Raw genomic sequence first — 20058 nt, forward strand, 5'->3', positions numbered from 1 at the left:
GACTGTAAATTGAAGCGTGTAACCTGAAAGTGTCTCTTCTTATTCCCATTTGTTGTTTGAAATATTTGGAAGACTAAAAAAAAAGTCTCCTATTCCACTATAATAGGGGCTATATGTTTTTCATTGTTTACAAAAGAGAGACAGCTTCTCTTCTACTTATGCTCCAAGAGGTTGGAGACCTGAGAGGCCTCTAGAGCTAACAGCTTTAGCAAATGGGCTTAAATATGTCCTTTTTCCTCCCTTTTTCATTTCTTTATTGGTTAACCAAATGGAAAAGTCCAGTCTATTTCAACTACAGCAGATTGTCTACACAGAGAGACTGATGCTGTCCTACTATATAGATGCTATGGGAAGATACAATACAATTACGGAGAGGCAAAAGAAATTACAAACTGTTTCAGGACACTCGACAGCTATAAAACAGAAAATAAATATTTTATTTTTAAAACAGGACAGATAGCATCTTGAGACATAATGAAAATAGCGATCTTCTTGAAATATAGTTTTTTAAAAACAAATGATAGTGTGATCTGTAGAGAAGATTCAAGCACAAAAAGCCCTCCCATGTTCATATTTTTAAAACAAGCAATTTAAAATGATAGTAGAAATATGTGAAATATATATATAGACACTGATAACCAAATAATTATATAAGATAATTTAGCGTAGTAAAGACCATCAGAAAACTCTGAAAACATCAAACTAAATGATAAGTTGTTTAAATTGAAGAAGAAAGAATGTTGACTACCTCAAATATCTTTAATATTACCTTAGAGGCTTTAGCTATTGTGATAACAAATTAAAGTAAAATAATATAAAAATCCATATAATTAAATTTGTTATCCATGAAACTCAATAGATGCTATAAAATATCCATTGTATCATGTTATAAATAATAATTATATACACGCATCTGAGTATTGTACCACCTACATTCTTCTGAAACACTGAAAAGAACTTCAAACAAAACTAATGATAAAAGCCAACACTGGCAAACAGAAATGTAGAGGGGAAATTAGCAGATAAATTATTTCAAAACATTTGGAATGTACAAAGCTAATTGTAGTTATAACCATTGTCACAAAATAGTCTCAAAAAGATCAAGTAGCATATCAATAGTAAGAGATAGATAATGCCAGTTTTAAGAGGTGATAGCTTAGAAAATATTAGGTGTCTCTAGCAGAGCAGAAGGTCATAATAACAGGCAAGGGAGAAAGTGAAAAAACAGTCTTAAAATTTATACTGCAAAAAATGCATATATGTCATATATGTAGAGTACCATTTTTCCAAAAACAGAGCACAATGAAGAAAAAAAATAGCTGAAAATGCTCAGTAAGAATCAAAGCTTATTCTCTGGAAAAATTAAATTTCAGACTGTTGAGAAAACCAGCTTCCCTCCCTAAAGGGAAACAAAATAAAACATTAATTTACCATTCCCCAGGCAGGAGATATAAATTTTTCTAGAGAAATTGAAGTGCTCCCAAATCTTCTCTTTAGAGAGTTGCCTAATGGCCACCTTGAATAATGTCTTTTCAAAGATGGTGACTGGATTCCAGATGTTTTTTAAAGTACTCTGTGTATTCTTAAAATAAATCTTTATTTGCATTTCAGATGTATGCAGGAAGCCTTGTCTTAAATGTAACGGAACCACCGCTATGGTTTGAATGTTTGTCCCCTCCTGAACACATGTTGAAATTTAACTGTCATTATAACCATTTTAACAGCTGGATCCTTTATAAGGTGACTAAGTCATGAGAGTTCTTCCCTTGTGGCTGAATTAACGTCATTATCATGAGAGTTGGCTAGTTACTCCAGAAGTGGGTTTCTGAGAAAAAGATGTTTGGCCCCTGTTGTCTCTCTGTCTTGTGTACTCACTTCTGCCTTCTACTCTTCTGCCATGGGATGACTCTCATCAGATGCAGGTGCCACGCTCTTGCTAAATAAATTTCTGTTCATTATAAGCTACCTAGTTTCACTTGTTCTGTCAAGGAAGCACAAAACAAACTAGGATAGAACATGGGTACTGATAATGGGGTTGTTGCTATAACGAACACTTGGAAATGTGGTATTCTCCTGTAGAAGCAGAAAAATGGAGTAAGACAGCCACGAAATGTCAAAACAGAATAAAAAGATTAATGCAAAAACAGAAAAATTTTAGAAAATTTAAAGGATGGTTTTCATTTACAATCCGTAATATTACATCTCATCATATATCTAATTTTGCATGACTAGTGATTCTAATACTATTGATTCTAATACATGACTATTGATTCATGTATTAGACTCTGAAAATATTTAGCCAAACACAGGGGTGTTTGGCTAAATATTATGCAAAAAATAATGTATACGCTTTGACTTTCAGAAGCACTACCTGTAGGATTGTATTTTAATTTACTTTCCAAAGTATTGAGAGCTATCCAACTTTAGCTGGCATCACTCTTGTACTTGAACTTTTTTATATGCCCTAAAGCTATTTCCAAAGCAACTGGAGTCAAACCAGCTACAAAATAAAAATATCATAACAACACAGATTATACTAATACTATTTAAAATTCCATGTAATGGAGTAAGATAGTATAAGCACTGTGTTTTACATGTGTCATACAAAAGATAGAACAGTATACGATTTTAAGAAAATGCAGTTATTTCAATTCTGAATCACTAAAAAATAAACTTTCAGTGAATTTTCTTTTCTTAAATTACCAGAACAGGCCAATTAAAATTCTGGTTAAGATTTTCAGAGTCTAATACATGAATCAACAGTCATGCAAAATTAGATATACGATGAGATGTAATACTACGGATTGTAAATTAAAACCATCCTTTAAACCAAAACAAAAACAAAATTTAACGAACACTTCGTTGACATGCTATAGTGAACAGATCTGTGTTAGCTTATTTTAGTCATTTACTTTTAGATTAAAATGCAGAAAGAGCCAATTTAATTTATACTAGACAATTTAATGTTTAAGAAGTCATTAACATTAAATAATTTTTGAAGTTATTGAATTGATAAGATTGTTCAGTGTAAAGCTTTTATTCAAGAATACCTTGATATTTTCTAGGTTACTTAATTTCAAAATAAATGCATTACAGCCTTAGCTTTTTATGCTGCATTGCAGGAGATTATGCATATTTGAGAATTCTATGCTCAAAATGAAATTATTTAATGTAACAGATTATAGAAGTAAAATAAAAGATCACATGATTTAAACAGATAGAATTCAAAGTATGAATTATTAGCAAAAATGTTTAAAACTCTAAAAGTTCATTTGGACTTGTTTATTCCTTTATACTTGAGAAAAAAGTAAAGTAGCATGCTATATTTAATTTCCAAATAGTAATAGGCTTTTCAGCTCATTAATTTTTTAAAACATAATTTTATATTTACTACAAAATGACCACCTATGGAGAATGAAACAAAACTAAATATAGATGCTCTTCAAATTATGATGGGGTCGCATTTTGATAAACCTATCCAAGTTGAATACATCATAAGTCAAGACTGCTTTTAAAACATACTACATTTTAAAATATGATAGTTTTATCTAGACATAACCTCATTGTAAGTAGAGGAGTGTATTGAATGTATATTGCTTTTGCATCATCATAAAATAAAAAAAACTGTTAAGTGAAACCATCATAACTCAGAGATTATCCGTATGTGTTAGATTAACTGTATGTGGTATGCTCAAAGGAAGAAGGGAAGGTGTGAAGATATTCTATAAAGATACTCAAATTAGTGTTTCAAAATCAAGCCCACTTAAAACATTGTTTGGTAGTATTTTTACATAGTTATACTGTTCTGCAATAATTATTTGAAAAGGGATAAAATGTACTTTTAAAAAACTTTCCATATTTAAAATCCAGAGAAGTGAGACAAAAAATATTAGCCACCTAGCTTCTTCTTTTTGTCTTAGCCAAACAATTACTCAGCCTGCCATCATCTTTCACTGTTCTTTGATTCTGCACATGTTGATCCTTCAATTAAAATGTCCTTTTTCCTTTATCCACACTGACCTTTTACATATTCTCCAATAGCTATTCAGGTATCACTCACCTCATCTGTGAAATCCTCCATGCTTCGCCTGAGATGTAGAAATGCCATCAGACATTTATAACGACAATCTCCTCCTTGATCTTAAGATTCCTGGTGGCAGAAGGTGAGTTTTATTTAATCTTTGTAAAAACTAGAAACCCCCAGTGTTTAGCAGAAGAAATGGCACATAAATATTCATTTTTCCTTTTAAATTTAATCATACCTGCAATTCACATGTGATAAACTAGCATATATCACCTTAAATTATTGCTTATTTCTTTATGAGCTATTTAAATCCTTATATACTATGTCAGAGAGTGATAAGTACTAATGGAGAGAAGAAATACATTTAGGTGAGTGAAGTGGAGAATGATGAGAGGCCATTTTCTAGAGTATGATCAATAGAGACTTGACTGAAAGATGCAACTGTTAAAATATTTGAGCAGGTACTTGAAGGAAGTTAGGAGAAGAGCTATTCTGGCATCTTTGGAAAGAGCATTCCAGGAATAGGGAACAATAAATATAAAGCCAGAGGAACACACAGATACAAGAACTATCCCACTAAAAGAAGAACCAGGAGGCCATTGTCTGAGGAGCAGAGCCCAGGGATGGGTGAGGACAGGAATCTGATATGCATTCAAAGGAACAACATGACTACTTTGTGAAAAATATAAATATAAGGGCAGATAGTTAGAGATGAGTTAGGAGATAGTTAAATAATTTTGTAAAGAGATGATGGTGGCTTGGACCAGTGCGGGAGAGGAAGAGAGATTAGGAGTGACAAGATACCAAAAGTATTTCAATGGTGGTGACAATAGGATGTAGGATCTATATTGACTTTCTAAGGCTGCTGTACCACAGATGGGATGACATAAACAAAACAAATTATTCTCTCACAGTTCTGGAGGCTAGAATTCCAAAATCAAGATGCTGGTAAGGCTGGTTCCTTCTGAAGACTTGAAAATAGGCTCTATTCCAGGCCTTTCTCTTTGGCTTATAGATGACCATCTTCTTGTGTCTGTTCATATTGTCTTCATATGGTATTCATGTGTCTGTTTTTAAATTTTCTCTTTTCATAAGGACTCCAATAATATTGGATTAAGGCCTAATCTAATGATTTCATTTTAAGTGATTACCTGTATAAAAACCTTGTCTTTTAATAAAGTCGCATTCTGAGGTTCTGGGAATTATGATTTCAACATATGAATTTTGAGGTTATTCAATTTAAACCATAACATGGTACATGAGAAAAAGGGGAGTTTGACCTTTGCAAACAAAGAAACAGATTTGCTGGTTATCTTGAATACTCTTCAACATATCCATTCATTCAATATTCAACAAATAACACTTTTCTTGATGTTCGAACGCCATTCTTAGGACAGTGAACAAGACACCCAAACACTTGAACCACATATATTCAAAATTATAATGGAACATTCCTTAGGTAAGCAATTATTTACTCCGGAAAGATTTTCAATTCTCCTAGTACTTCAGTTAAAATGCTTCCTAAATTCTTACAGAGAACTAACAGGTAAGATCAGCATTTCCCTTCTTGGATGGTAACAACAGATTTTACTTGTAAATTTTGGCAGATAACTTGCTTCTTTGAAATGTTGTTTCCTCTCTATAAAATGAGGAAGACATATTGACCTCATAAGATTATAGAATTAAATAAAATATCATATGCCGAAGATAGTCCAGGGCATATAGTAATCATGCAAAAATTGTAAAAATGTAGAAATCTTGAAGCTGGACATCATCACAAACATCTGGCCTTAATACTATGAGCCAGGTAAATGATGAGCGTAATTCCAATTGATCTGAGATTGAGTTATGTCAGTATTCATGAAGAAAAGATTTAATAGGGAAAATCAGAAAGTCACCTGTCATCTTGGAGGTACTCATAGCTGATAAAAAGCGTCAAAGAAAAAATATTTTTTGTATCCCTAAAGCCTGACACAAAGACATAATACACTTTCATTATTATACACCAAATTACTTGTAGGAGAGGTGTTGGTGTCTCATTCATGTCCATATCCCTTCCCTGTGCCTAGCTGAGGACTAATGCAAAGCAAGTGCTCAAAATTATTTGCAAATTAAGCATTCAGATCATTGACAGTACAATAAAATATGAAAAGCAGGATCCAATTGGATAGCACATTTGTTTTTCACTGGCAAATAATCTTATGGAAATAAAGAGACAGGAGAAAAGGCTATGCTAGAATCAGGATGGGAGGCTTGTGAGATGCATGGGGTGCTGAGACATTCCCTTATTCATGTAGCAAACACTGAGCCATGCATGACACTGCACCCAACTTGGGATGTAAACGTAAGTAATATCAGATTCTTAATTGTCTCACATATTTTGGTTGCAGAGACAGTATACACTAATAATAAACAACACTTATGACCCCTCAATATGTGCCAGGCATTGTTCTAAGTTATTTGCATGGATTAATTATTTTTATCCTCACAATAATGCTATGAGAAATGAAGGCACAAAGAACTTAGGAAATGTGCCAATGTCACATAGCTAGTAAATGGTGGAGCTGAGATTTGAACCCCAAGAAGTCAAGCTCTGAAGACTGTACTTTTAACCACCGTGCCTTTTTGAAAAGCTAGTTCTCATGTAGTTTAGTGAGTAAAGTGATAGATTCATAAATAAATGTATATATTTAATAAAAGGGATAGAAGTGATGATAATGCCTTATACCAGGTAGGATAGCAATTATAAAAAAGTTAACAAATAATTAAGAAAATGTGGAGAAAAGAAAACATTTGTACACTATTTGCAAAAATGAAAATTGGTACAGCCATTATGGAAAACAGTATGGAGATTCCTCAAAAAAATAAAAATTGAATTACCATATGATCGAGCAATCTCACCTCTGCATATATAACCAAATGTAATGTCACAAAATATGTCATTGAATAGTGATATGTGGCCCTCAAAGAAGCTGAATCAGCAAATATTTCAGTAAAATATATCTCTGAATATGAACATTTTAATGAATTAATTGGCCAGTTTATTTTCCTATTACCATATGCACAAGATAAATAGATAATTATATATATACATATATATACACACACACACACAGAGAGCCTATTTTCCAACAGTATAACATAGAATGTTTAAGTGATGGCAAACTTATACATTATAGTTTAACTGTAAGCTCTATTTGTCACTCTTAACAATATATGAACTAATGGTATGTCTTATATTTAATGATGTCTTAAATTTAATAAATCTAGGTAAGTATTATGTCAGATAATAATAATATTATAAGTGCTATGAGCAAAAATTAAATTAGGCAAAGCAGTTTTAGAAAAGCAGAGGATGGGGATTATTATTTTATACAAGTCATGTAAAAACACCTCTACTAGTATGTTCTTTGAGCTGTGGATTGAAGGTATAAGAAAGAATTATTTTAGGTAGATAAATCAACAACATTTGAGGCAGGAATGTGACTGGCCAGGTGATGCAAGAAATAAACCTTTACAGAGAGTAATTACAGGGGAATGTTGTAACAGACAAAGTCTAAGAATTAGTGGGTATACAAATATATATACATACATATATATACACATACATATATACATATACACATACACATGTATGTAAGGTCTCTTTTCTAAAGTATCAAATAGAATGTTTAAGTGATGACATAGTATATATAAAAATTAGAACTGAAAGATTTTGCTGACAAATGAATGTAGAATATATAAGAAATAGAGGAAATGAGTATGACCTTAAGGTTTGGGCAAGAAATCAGACTAAGATTTTGCCCTAAAGATTAGACGAAGATAAGTTGCAGAAATTAAGAAGACTTAATAAAGGACATATTTGGAGGTGGGATATCAAGAGTACAGTTTTTCCTATATTTAATTATAAGCATTTTGTTGAGGAGAAATTGATTTCTCAGAATGTATGTTTATATATATATATATATATAATACATATAATTTGTGGACTAGACACTCAGTATTCAAATTGTTAATTGTAATAACCACAAAGACATAGAAAAACACACACATACATGACACAGAACCTGAAGTCAAATATTAGATGTAATGATCTACATTTGGATGAACATATAATTGTCAAGTTATTAACTTAGGTGAGAGTGTCTCATTCAAACACTTTAAAATCACTGCTTCTCAGAATCTCACAGTTTTCTGGAATGCTAACTGCACCAGATGGGCTTACAACTTGGCTGCACAGTGAGATGATATGTTCAAAAGACAGGTTGGCATAATGTGTGAGAACAGAATGCAAGACAAAGCGAAACGCTGGCCTCTTACACACAATCAAGTTCTCTGGGGGAAAGAAATGCAAAAAATGATAAGCTTTCATCTCTGCTTATGGCATATTTTTCTTTCCAGTTACTCAGTCTGAGTAAAATCAGCCAATTTTCTAAACGTAAATGAGTCACTTAATTTCTCTTTTTACCAGACAGAAAGCTATTTACCAAGATACCTTGCACTGGGATTCCATTTTAAAGACGAACTGATTGATACGTGACTCTACTGATAGAGCTTAGAACTAACCTTGTATGTGACAATTTCCCCTCAGTATGCTAAAAAAGATTCAATAAAAATGAAGTCAGAAATTACTAGGACATTTCATTAGTGTATATATATACATATATATATATATCTCAGCAAATAATTTTTATATAAATTTTAGACAGGAATTTTAACAGCTGTAAGTATGCATGTAATTATATTTGAAAATATAGGTGTGGCATTACCACTAATGATAAGTTAATTAGATGGCTTTTTTTTTCTTCCTAGAATTTTTTGGTTTTGCCTCTAGAGACTATTATCAGAACACCCATTAGGTTAATAAAGCCAGTGCCTGGCACAGTGCCTGTGGCAAATAAGGCTTAAATTTCTGAAGCTGAGCTTATTGAGTAGAATTCAATATAGCACTCATATTACTGAATGTCCATTAGCTTTTTGTCCTAAAAATTAATAATAAATTTAGATAACACCTTATTTAATATTATATACACATATGTGTTGAATCTTGGCATAATATTTTAATACAAAATTTTAATTGGATATTTTTAAACAATTCAATGGCTTTTATCGTATATATTTGAGGCATACAACATGTTTTGATACACATATAATAGTTAAGTGATTACAATCCACAAAAATTTATCCATCACCTCACATACTTACCTTTTAAAAAAAAGGTAAGATCACCTAAAATCTCTACTTCAGCAAATTTTCAGAATATAATATAATATTATTAACTATAGTCCATATTCTATACATCTTTAGACTTATCCTAATATGACTGTAATTTTGTATGCTATGACTTACATCTCCCCATTTCTCCCCATCCTTCCACTGATGATCACCTTTCTACTTCCTTTTTTTGTATTGAGCTTTGTTCAGATTTTACATATAAATGCAAATTTGCAGTATTTCTCTTTCTGTGTGTGGCTTATTTCACTTAACATAATGTCTTCTAGATTCATCTGTGACATCAAAGATTGTGTGTGTGTGTGTGTATGTACATACACTAAAGTATAAAGTTTATTCATCCATTTACCCATCAATGGACACCTAGGTTGATTCTACATCTTTTTTTTGTATTCATCAGTTATGATATCTTTTTTTAAATTTATTATTATTATTATTATTATACTTTAAGTTTTAGGGTACATGTGCACAATGTGCAGGTTAGTTACAGATGTATACATGTGCCATGCTGCTGTGCTGCACTCATTAACTCGTCATTTAGCATTAGGTATATCTCATAAAGCTATCCCTACCCCCTGCCCCCACCCCACAACAGTCCCCAGAGTGTGATGTTCCCCTTACTGTGTCCATGTGTTCTCATTGTTCAATTCCCACCTATGAGTGAGAATATGCGGTGTTTGGTTTTTTGTTCTTGTGATAGTTTACTGAGAATGATGATTTCCAATTTCGTCCCTGTCCCTACAAAGGACATGAACTCATCATTTTTTATGGCTGCATAGTATTCCATGGTGTATATGTGCCACATTTTCTTAATCCAGCCTATCATTGTTGGACATTTGGGTTGGTTCCAAGTCTTTGCTATTGTGAATAGTGCTGCAATAAACATACGTGTGCATGTGTCTTTATAGCAGCATGATTTATAGTCCTTTGGGTATATACCCAGTAATGGGATGGCTGGGTCAAATGGTATTTCTAGTTCTAGATCCCTGAGGAATCGCCACACTGACTTCCACAGTGGTTGAACTAGTTTACAGTCCCACCAACAGTGTAAAAGTGTTCCTATTTCTCCACATCCTCTCCAGCACCTGTTGTTTCCTGACTTTTTAATGATTACCCATCTTGTCTATTTTTCTTTTTACTTTGAGATGGAGCCTCTCTCTGTCGCCCAGACTGGAATGCAGTGGTGTGATCTCAGATCACTGAAACCTCAGCCTCCCAGGTTCAAGCGATTCTCCTGCCTCAGCCTCCCAAGTAGCTGGGAACACAGGCATGTGCCACCACTTCCAGCTGATTTATGTAGTTTTAGTAGAGACAAGGTTTTGTCATGTTGGCCAGGCTGGACTTGAACTCCTGACCTCAGGTGATCCACCCTCCTTGGCCTCCCAAAGTGTTGGGATTACAGGCATGAGCCACTGCACTGTCTATTGTAAATAATGCCATCATGAACATGGGACCATAGATATCTCTGAGGTGCTGATTCATTTCCTATTGGTATACGCCCAGAAAAGAGACTGCTGAATCATATGTACCGTTATTTCTATTTTTTCAGAAATCTCTATATTGTTTTCCATAATGGCTATAACAATTTAGATTTCCACAAACAGTGTACAAGTGTTCCCTTTTCTCCACAACCTGGACAACACTTGTTATCTTTTGTCTTTTTGTTAATAGCCATCCTAACAGGTGAGAGATGACATCTCATTGTGGCTTTGATTTTCATTTTCCCGATGACCAGTGAGGTTGAGAATCTTTCTATAAACCTGTTGGCCATTTTTACATCTTTTTTGAAGACATGTTTACTCAGAACTTTTGCCTGTTTTTTAATTAAGCTGTTTAATTTTTTGTTTTGTTTTTATTTGCTTTTTAGTTGTGTGAGTTCCTCATATATATGGAAATTAATTCCTTATCAGACATATAGTTTGAAAATATTTTTTCCATTCCATTATCTTTTCATTTTTGTTGATTATTTTTTTCTTGAAGTAAAATTTTTATCCATTTGCAAATGACATGATCCTACACGTAGAAAAATCTAAGGACTTAATGAATAAGCTGTTAGAACTAATGAATGAATTCAGTAAAGTTATACAATGAAAGATTAACATAAAATATTAGTTATATTTCTTAACACCAAAACAATTTATGTGAAAAAGAAATTAAAAAAGCCTTTTTTTGATAGCATAAAAAAGGATAAAATACCTGGGAATAAATTTAATCAAGGAGATAAAAGATTTACTGAATACTGCAAGACATCAATACAAGAAATTGGAAAAGTCACAAATAAATAAGAAAATATCCCATGTTCATGAATCAAATGAATTAGTATTGTTAAAATGTTCATATCACCCAAAATGATACATAAATTCAACAAAATCCTTGTCAAAATTTCAATTGCAGTTTTCACAAAAATATTTTAAAAATCTCAAAATTTGTATGAAACTACAAAAGATCCCAATAGCTAAAAGAATCTTAAAAAAAAAAAAAGAATAGAGCTGGAGCCATCATACTTTCTGATTTCAAATTATCTTACATAGTTATAGTAATCAAAACATCATGACGCTCACATAAAAACAGACACATAGATCAACGGAATATAATAGAATACCCAGAAATAAGCCTATGCATATACAGTCAACTAATTCTTGAACAAGGCACCAAGAAAACACAATGAAAAAAAGATAGTCTTTTCAATAAATAATATTTCAAAAAAACTGGGTATTCATTTGCAAAATACTAAAGTTAGATTCCTATCTTTTACTATAGGCAAAAATGCATCCAAAATGGAAACAAAACGTAAGCATAAGATCTGAATCTGTAAAAATTCTAACAGAAAACATAGGCAAAAATCTCCTTGAAATTGGCCTTAACAATGATATTTTCGATATCACATTCAAAGTTCAGAAACAAAAGCAAAAATAAATAAGCGAAATATCATTAAACTAAAAATCATCTAATATTTGCCTGCAGTTTTGCCTTAGATTTATTTTTTCTCAACAAATAAATTTCATTTTGAGTTGTGTATAATTGTTATTTTAAAAATTTTATAAGTAAACTAACGATCAAACATAAGTTTTTTACACCTTCATGTAAGAGTCCTGTTTCTCTACAAGGATGACATATCCTCTTTAAAATTTTTTAAATGAATGCATGTTTCTCCAAAAGAAATGGAAATGAGTTATATTTCTGAAAGATGAAATAGACATTCCTTTTCCTACTACGGTCACTAAGTACAACCCAAAACCTTGGATCTTACACAGAAAACAGACATAATATTTTGAAAGGTGAAAGACAGAGGGAAGTGAACTATGGACCCCAGACCTCAAGACTTGAAGAGCACCATGATTGTGAATTTCCTGGAATTTCGTTTTGACTCATATATCAGAGATTGGTTGCTAAAGAAGCCAATAACATAGATGGAGTGATAGACATATTGATCCAGGGAACAAAACAGAGAACTCATAAATTGATCCACACAAAAATCCCTAACCTATATTTGACAAATGTTTAAAAGCAACTCAATGGAGGAAAAAAATCACCCACCTTTTCATAAAAGAAATTAGATACTCATAAGTTAAAAATTTCACTTCAATCTAAATCTTGTTCCTTATACAAAAATTCACTCAAAAGTTATAATGACAGATTTTAATTTAGAAGGTAGAACTATAAAATTTTCAGGAAAAAAAGAAAAAAAATCTTCGGGATATAGGGCAAGGAAAATAGTACTTACATTTAATACCAAAACACAACTCATAAAAGGGAAAACTGGTAAGTAAATTTTACTAAAATATAACACTTTTGTTCTGTAATAGACCCTTATGAGGTAGAAAGTAAAAGCTACAGGGTGGGAGGAAATACTAACAAATCACATGTTTGACAACTTTTTAGAATCTAGAACATAAAACAAGCTCTCAAAACTCAGCAGTAAAGACAAATATACAAACAAATCTAGTTAGAAAATGAGTAAAAGAAATAAAGTGACACTTCTTTGAAGAGGACATATAGATGGTAAATGAATAATGTATGAAAAGATCTTCAATATTATTAAACATTAGAGAAGTATGAATTAAAACCATGATGATACATCCCAGTACACTCATTCAAATATAAAATTTAAAATGACACCAAATGCTCGCAAGAATTGGAAGAATCTGTATTACTTTTAAATTGCTGGTGGAATTAAAATGGTACAACCACTCTAGAAAACAATTTTGAAGCATCTTACAAACTAAGCATGCAAATATCATATAATCCAGAAATCACACTCTAATGGCACATCAATGTATACTAGAATTTGTCTCTGAGAAACAAAAATGTATGCTCACAAAAACACCTGTGCATGAATGTTTATATAGCACCTGTATTCATCATAGCCTAAAACTAGAATTCTAGGTATCTATCAAAAGGTAAAGGATGATTAAAACTGTTGCACACAATACTGCAGCAATACAAACACATTGACATGCAATAATCTAGAGGAATCTTCAAGACATTATGTTAAGTGAGAAAAATCCCACCTGAAAAGTTTGAATACTATATAATTCCATTTATATACAGTGGTTGAAATGACTTATTTTGAAAAATGTTGGCTCTGAGTTCAATTTTTCGTGAAAATCTTAAATATTGATTAATGCAGAAGAAATTTTTAGAGTTTAAAGTTTCTGGTGTCAATTATAGAGTCACCATTATAACTGAATCAAAATATGACTTAGGCAAGTATTGTTTAGATATCAATTCAGATATCAATACGTTAATAGACATCAGCTTAAGTTTTTATGCAATTAAGATGACCACAGGTTAGGAAAGATTTTATTACACATCATATGTATGGCTATACCATTAAAAAAAGATTCAATGTATTCTGTAAATGGACAATTTGAAACTCTTATTGGTACCATTTTTAAACTTATATTTGAAAAACAAAATTGGGTTTTCTTTTCATGGATCTTTAAGTTCAAAGCAGATAACATGCAAAATATATTCATTTCTTAAGCATGTTCACAAAAATAAATTTTTCTTGGTTGAATTTCAATTTTATTTTGGAAACTAAAAAGCAGGAGTAAAATACTCCACATAAATAATATTGTTTTAATTTATAATTTGAAAACTTGGAAAGTATTGGTTCATTTTTTACTGTTTCCCAAAATAAACCTCATTAATATTACAAAAAAATACATTCATGCTATATAAGCATGTTCATGTGTCTCTGCCCTATGCCTGTGCATCTGTGTGTGTGACTGTGGGCATTGTAAATGAATGAGTTGTGTGGGTGAGCACGTGTGTGTATGTGTGTAGGAAAGATAAAGACTATGAAGATGCACAAAGCTTTCTCAAGTCTCTTCATTTTGATTGGGAATAAAGAGTAGTATCTATTTCAATTGCATAACTCATCATCACAGTAGGACATCGTGCTTATAATTTCAGTAATAAAGGAAATATGATGAGAAATTACACATGAAAAGATGGTCTTTTAGATTTTCCTTTTGAAACACTTTTTTTTTTTTTACTTAATTGTGGCCAAAGCAGTAAAACAGGAGGGAATATTGTCTCTATTTACTTGAGAGGAGATGTTTTTGTCATTTAGAAAAAGACAAAATCAAAAATGTGGACGCATTATAGGCCCTCTTCTAGCATTGGCATAAGATGGCTTCCAGTGGTTCATCTCAGCTCTGCAGAAGAGAAAACTAGAAAAGGTTATAGGGCTATACTGGATCATTGATGGTCAGGATAGCCTTTATTCCCCACACTATCCTGAAAATCAGAAAGAACCCTCGGAATTTACTTATCTGGAGTCTTTTATTAGTGAGCAACTAGGTTAGACTAGCTACTAATAAGCAGTACCTGAAAAATTAATAAAAAGCAGAGAAGAAGAAGAACACATTACGGTGGCAGGCAGACCTGTGGGTATAGGGTACACATGCATTTTATAATGAATTGGGAGAGGTCCTGTTTCTCACCCGTTTTTTTTTCTTTTGAGACGGAGTCTCGCTGTGTCGCCCAGGCTGTAGTGCCGTGGCACGATCTTGGCTCACTGCAAGCTCCTCCTCCCGGGTTCACGCCATTCTCCTGCCTCAGCCTCTCAAGGAGCTAGGACTACAGGCGCCTGCCACCAGGCCCGGCTAATTTTTTGTATTTTGTTTAGTAGAGACGGGGTTTCACGGGGTTAACCAGGATGGTCTTGATCTCCTAACCTCATGGTCCGCCCGCCTCGGCCTCCCAAAGTGCTGGGATTACAGGCATGAGCCACTGCGCCCGGCCTCACCCTTTCTGAAGATGTAAGCAGCTGAGATTTCTACAAACTAACCCCAAAGTTAGTAGAAGAAAATAAATAACTACAATCAGAGCAGTACTGAATGAAATTGAGACACCAAAATCCATACAAAGGATCAACAAACCACAAAGTTTTTTGTTGGTGATTATTAAAATGAGTAAATTCTATTAATCAAAATTCACCAGTAAGAGAAAAAATATCAATTTGCCAAGTGGTTGTGATATATTCATAATTATAACTAATCAAGTGTTCAAAATATATCCTATATATCAATAAGAAATTGAAAGCCACGATTTAAAAATATGCAAAGGCTTAAACAGGAAAATTACAAAAAAAGGATATGTAAATATGAAAAAGCATTTAACTTTTCAATTTTAATCTAAATTATAACTAAATCGCATTGACACAACTAGCCTAAAACAGAAGTTACTAAAAAAACCTGATCACCTTCATTATCGCTGAAGGTAAAAATATCCTATGTATAATTCAGTGATTTTACATCTTGGTATATATTCAACAGAAGTGTTTGAGTGTATTTATTTAAAAAAGTAAAAGAATATTAATGCATTATTTACAATAGTCAAAGACCTTTAAAAAGCTAAGCTAAATAACTATTAATAGTAGATGGGTAAATAATTTGTTGTATATTCATGAGATAAAATGCTACCTAACAATGACAATGAACTTGGGACTGTTTTGTGTAACAAAGTGGAAAAATCTTACGTCTATAATATTGAGCGAAGATGCTAAACAAAATAGTACCTGCTACCTGATGCTATTTACATAATGTTTAAAAGTCAGCAAAAATAATCTGTGATATCTGATATCAGAGTAATGCTTATTTTTGCAAAGAAGAAAAGGGTTTTGGGGAGCAGAGTACTATAATATTTTGTAGATCTTGGTAATGATTATATTAGTTATATATTTATATGTGTACTAGACATTTAATTTAACATCATCAAATATATTAATCTTCATTTGTAAATATATCTGTTTTCCTTCTATAATTTGTCTAGAAGTGATGGATATTTTTGCTAAAGCTAAATATTTCATGTCACTATAATAAAATAAATATAGTCAATTTAAGAATCCAAAAATATCTCCTTCTGCATAATATTTATGCATTCTCAACATTCATGATAAATCAGTTTCTCTAATTTCATATTTTATACTGGAAATGCAAAGCTGTCATATCCTCAGTTAAATTTTCTTCAATATTGTGATTGTCAGAGATTCATTCTTAACACTAAAATATGACTAATACTGGTTAATCACCAAGTCAAATATTTCCCACCTCAGTGTTATTCAGAATTAAGTAGTCTCAACTGGCCACACTGACAGCTCACTTAATTTCATAAATAGTGGTGACAAAAAGGAATGAGGTATCAGCCAACACAAAGAGAATATAGTCTCTAAGATCTCTGGGTAAACTTGCTAAAAACCTTGACTAGGCCTCAGTCTATAAGGTAATGTATTTATCAGCAGAAAGATAGCTGTGAACCCTTTTAAAAATATATTTACTGTTATCCCAGCACTTTGGGAGGCCGAGGGGTGTGGATCATGAGGTCAGGAGATCGAGACCATCCTGGCTAACACGGTGAAACCCCATCTCTACTAAAAATAGTGGCAGTTGCCTGTAGTCCCAGCTACTGGGGAGGCTGAGGCAGGAGAATGGCGTGAACCAGGGAGGCAGAGCTTGCAGTGAGCCGAGATCCGGCCACTGCACTCCAGCCTGGGCGACAGAGTGAGACTCTGTATCAAAAAAAAAAAAAAAAAAAAAAAAAAAAAAATCTTTAGCATTTACTTACTGACTGGTACATGGTCACTGAATAAACTTAGAATTTAAGGTCATGAGGCACAGCTTATTGGAGAACAGAAATTAGAAATTAGAAATACAGTAATTTTCTATCTGTATGTTCAAAACCAGGAAGCACTTAAAACCTAGACAGCTTCTTCCGAAAACTATGCTCCTTATACATACTGTTTTTTGTTTGTTTGTTTGTTTTTTAACAAAATACTTCACTATGAGAGAATGGGGTATTATGAAGCACTATGTAAAGAACTAGGCTTCTTTGGAAAGAAATACTCTCGGTGTCTGTATCTCATTTTATTCCAAAAATAATGAGTAAAATTTGGTGTGTGGGGAGACTAGTGGTTTTTTTTAGTTGCTTTGACATTTTCCAAATTTATGATAAAATAGTAACCTAAGTTGAGACATTATATCGTTTTCTCAAATGGCTATATATCTTTTAATGCCAAAATATTTAGAGTATAGAACTGTTTGACAATTAACATCATAACAAATATTGTATCCATATCTCTCTTCAAATTATTATACTTTGCTAGATTTAAAATTAGATTTTTAGGCTAAACTAAAAGCCACAAAAAATTAGTTATTTAATTTTAATATGTACATTATCAAATTTTCAAGAAGACTCCTCATAGTCTTTTTCAAATGTTATATATTCTAGAATTAGTTTCAAAAAGTATTGTATCTATTTAAGTAACAAATCATATTATATCATATTACATAGATATATCAAATCATATATATTTATATATAACTTTTTGTAAATGCTACTTTAACAAAATGCCTCTCACATCTAGACATGTAAGTAATTATTGATTTCATTGGAGAATGGTAAAAAACAATAATTCATTGACCTCTAACAAGTCCTTCATTTTTAAATCTGAGCGTATTGGGATGTGAAACTTTTCGGCCGGGCGTGGTGGCTCACGCCTGTAATCCCAGCACTTTGCGAGGCCGAGGCGGGTGGATCACCTGAGGTCAGGAGTTTGAGACTAGCTTGGCCAACCTGGTGAAACCCGGTCTCTACTAAAAATATGAAAATTATCTGGGCATGGTGACGGGCGCCTGTAATCCAAGCTACTCGGGAGGCTGAGGCAGGAGAATCACTTGAACCCGGGAGGCGGAGGTTTCAGTGAGCCGAGATCGCGCCATTGCACTGCAGCCTGGGCGACAGACAGAGCAAGACTCTGTCTCAAAAAAGAAAAGAAAACAAAACAAAACACAAAAACGACAACAACAAATAACTTTTCAATGGCTTTTCAAAACATTTTATAGCAGCTGCTAAGACTATCTTTTAAAATATATTTTATATAGCAAATAGCCATGGAAAATAAAGATTAAGATAGTACAGAGGCAAATTAGTTTTCTAACCAGGATGATAAAGTTAATGTCTCCCTGAGGGACAAGGTTTTGGCAGGTATGTTAGCAGATTCTTTATATGATCAGGGTTGCCTAAGCTGGGAGTTCCTCAGCTGTGACCCAAACTGTGTGTACAAATCCCCACGGACAAATCTGCATTTCCAACATGGAACTTACGGGAGAAGGGGAACAACACAATCCTTTAACTCATGCTGCTGCTGTATACTATGTAATAGAATCCTTAGTCTTTGACAGAAGTGTCCTGTGTATTCTTCCAGCACCTATAAAACTGTAGTAGGCTACCTTGCAAGTAGAATAAAGTTGCATATTCTTCAAATTTCTTGATACAGTACTGTTGTATTTTATGTAGAAATAATATTCACTATCTAATTTATGAGGCTGTTTTGTGATTTGATATTATGGTGGAATTAAAACAACTTTGTAAAGTACTCTATAAAATAGATTCATCATTTATAAAATGTTATAAAATGTAAATGATTAAATTTATTGAAATAATAAATTATGTTTATAATTTACATAAAAGATGATAATGGTATAATTTATTTATTATTTCTAGTTATTAAAAAGAGTATGCCCTAACTTTGGTATCAGATTAAAGTCATTTTTCTAATGTCTTCTCTTTTACAAAATTATTAGAACAGACTTTTGAAGGACACACATGTAACTTAGATCAAGGCAATAGTCTTATGTAACATTATAAATTTTGTTGCTACTGCTGCTCAAAGTTATCTAACTTTACATTGTCACTTAGTCACAAAATTCAAACTAAAAGGATAGATATTACAATTTTTAGCCACAAACTAAAACGTTGAATATTTTAAAACATCGTTTAAAACAGAAAACAATGTGTTCTAAAATTTATAATGTTTCTCTGTTGCACAAGATCTGCTATTTTGGAATAAAAATGTTTTCTACTTCCTCTATAGAAACATAGTATTTATCATATCCACAATTCTAGGAAAGATATTTAAATTGGTAATTGTATCTATCTCTTTTTTTCCTGCTCCCTAATCATATTATACAAACTGGAGCATAATTTCATTGTTTACAATATTTTTTATAAGAGGGCATTAAATATCATTTCCATAATATAAACAAGAGATATCACCAAAACTCTCATCTCTGAATGACATTATTTAAAATGTCATTTATGACAAACCATTTTACATATGAATAAAATACTTGTATATGAGTGTTGGTTATAATGCATGAAGACTACCATTATTTGAAATTCATACAATTATGAACTATCTGAGGTTTACAATTTATCTAACAATGTAAACAGTTAAATGTGAATTAGTAACTTTCTGCTTGATAAATATAAGTCAATTTGACCTGCTAAAGGCT

At 32.3% G+C, this 20058-nt stretch overlaps 1 long non-coding RNA gene across 2 annotated transcripts in view; it reads right to left on the minus strand.

Annotated features, from left to right (window-relative positions):
- Positions 1-923: 923 nt before the first annotated feature.
- LOC117979988 (uncharacterized) overlaps positions 924-20058 on the minus strand; it is a 78766-nt gene continuing 59631 nt past the window's right edge. For both annotated transcript variants that reach the window (XR_010111972.1, XR_004671101.2), the window contains 2 exons: positions 4061-4150; positions 924-2073 (listed from right to left, as the gene is read on the minus strand). This is a non-coding gene — a long non-coding RNA (uncharacterized LOC117979988). The remainder of the gene's footprint in view (positions 2074-4060; positions 4151-20058) is intronic.

This window comes from Pan paniscus, chromosome 3 (genome assembly GCF_029289425.2).
Source record: "Pan paniscus chromosome 3, NHGRI_mPanPan1-v2.0_pri, whole genome shotgun sequence".
Classification (NCBI taxonomy): Eukaryota; Metazoa; Chordata; class Mammalia; order Primates; family Hominidae; genus Pan; species Pan paniscus.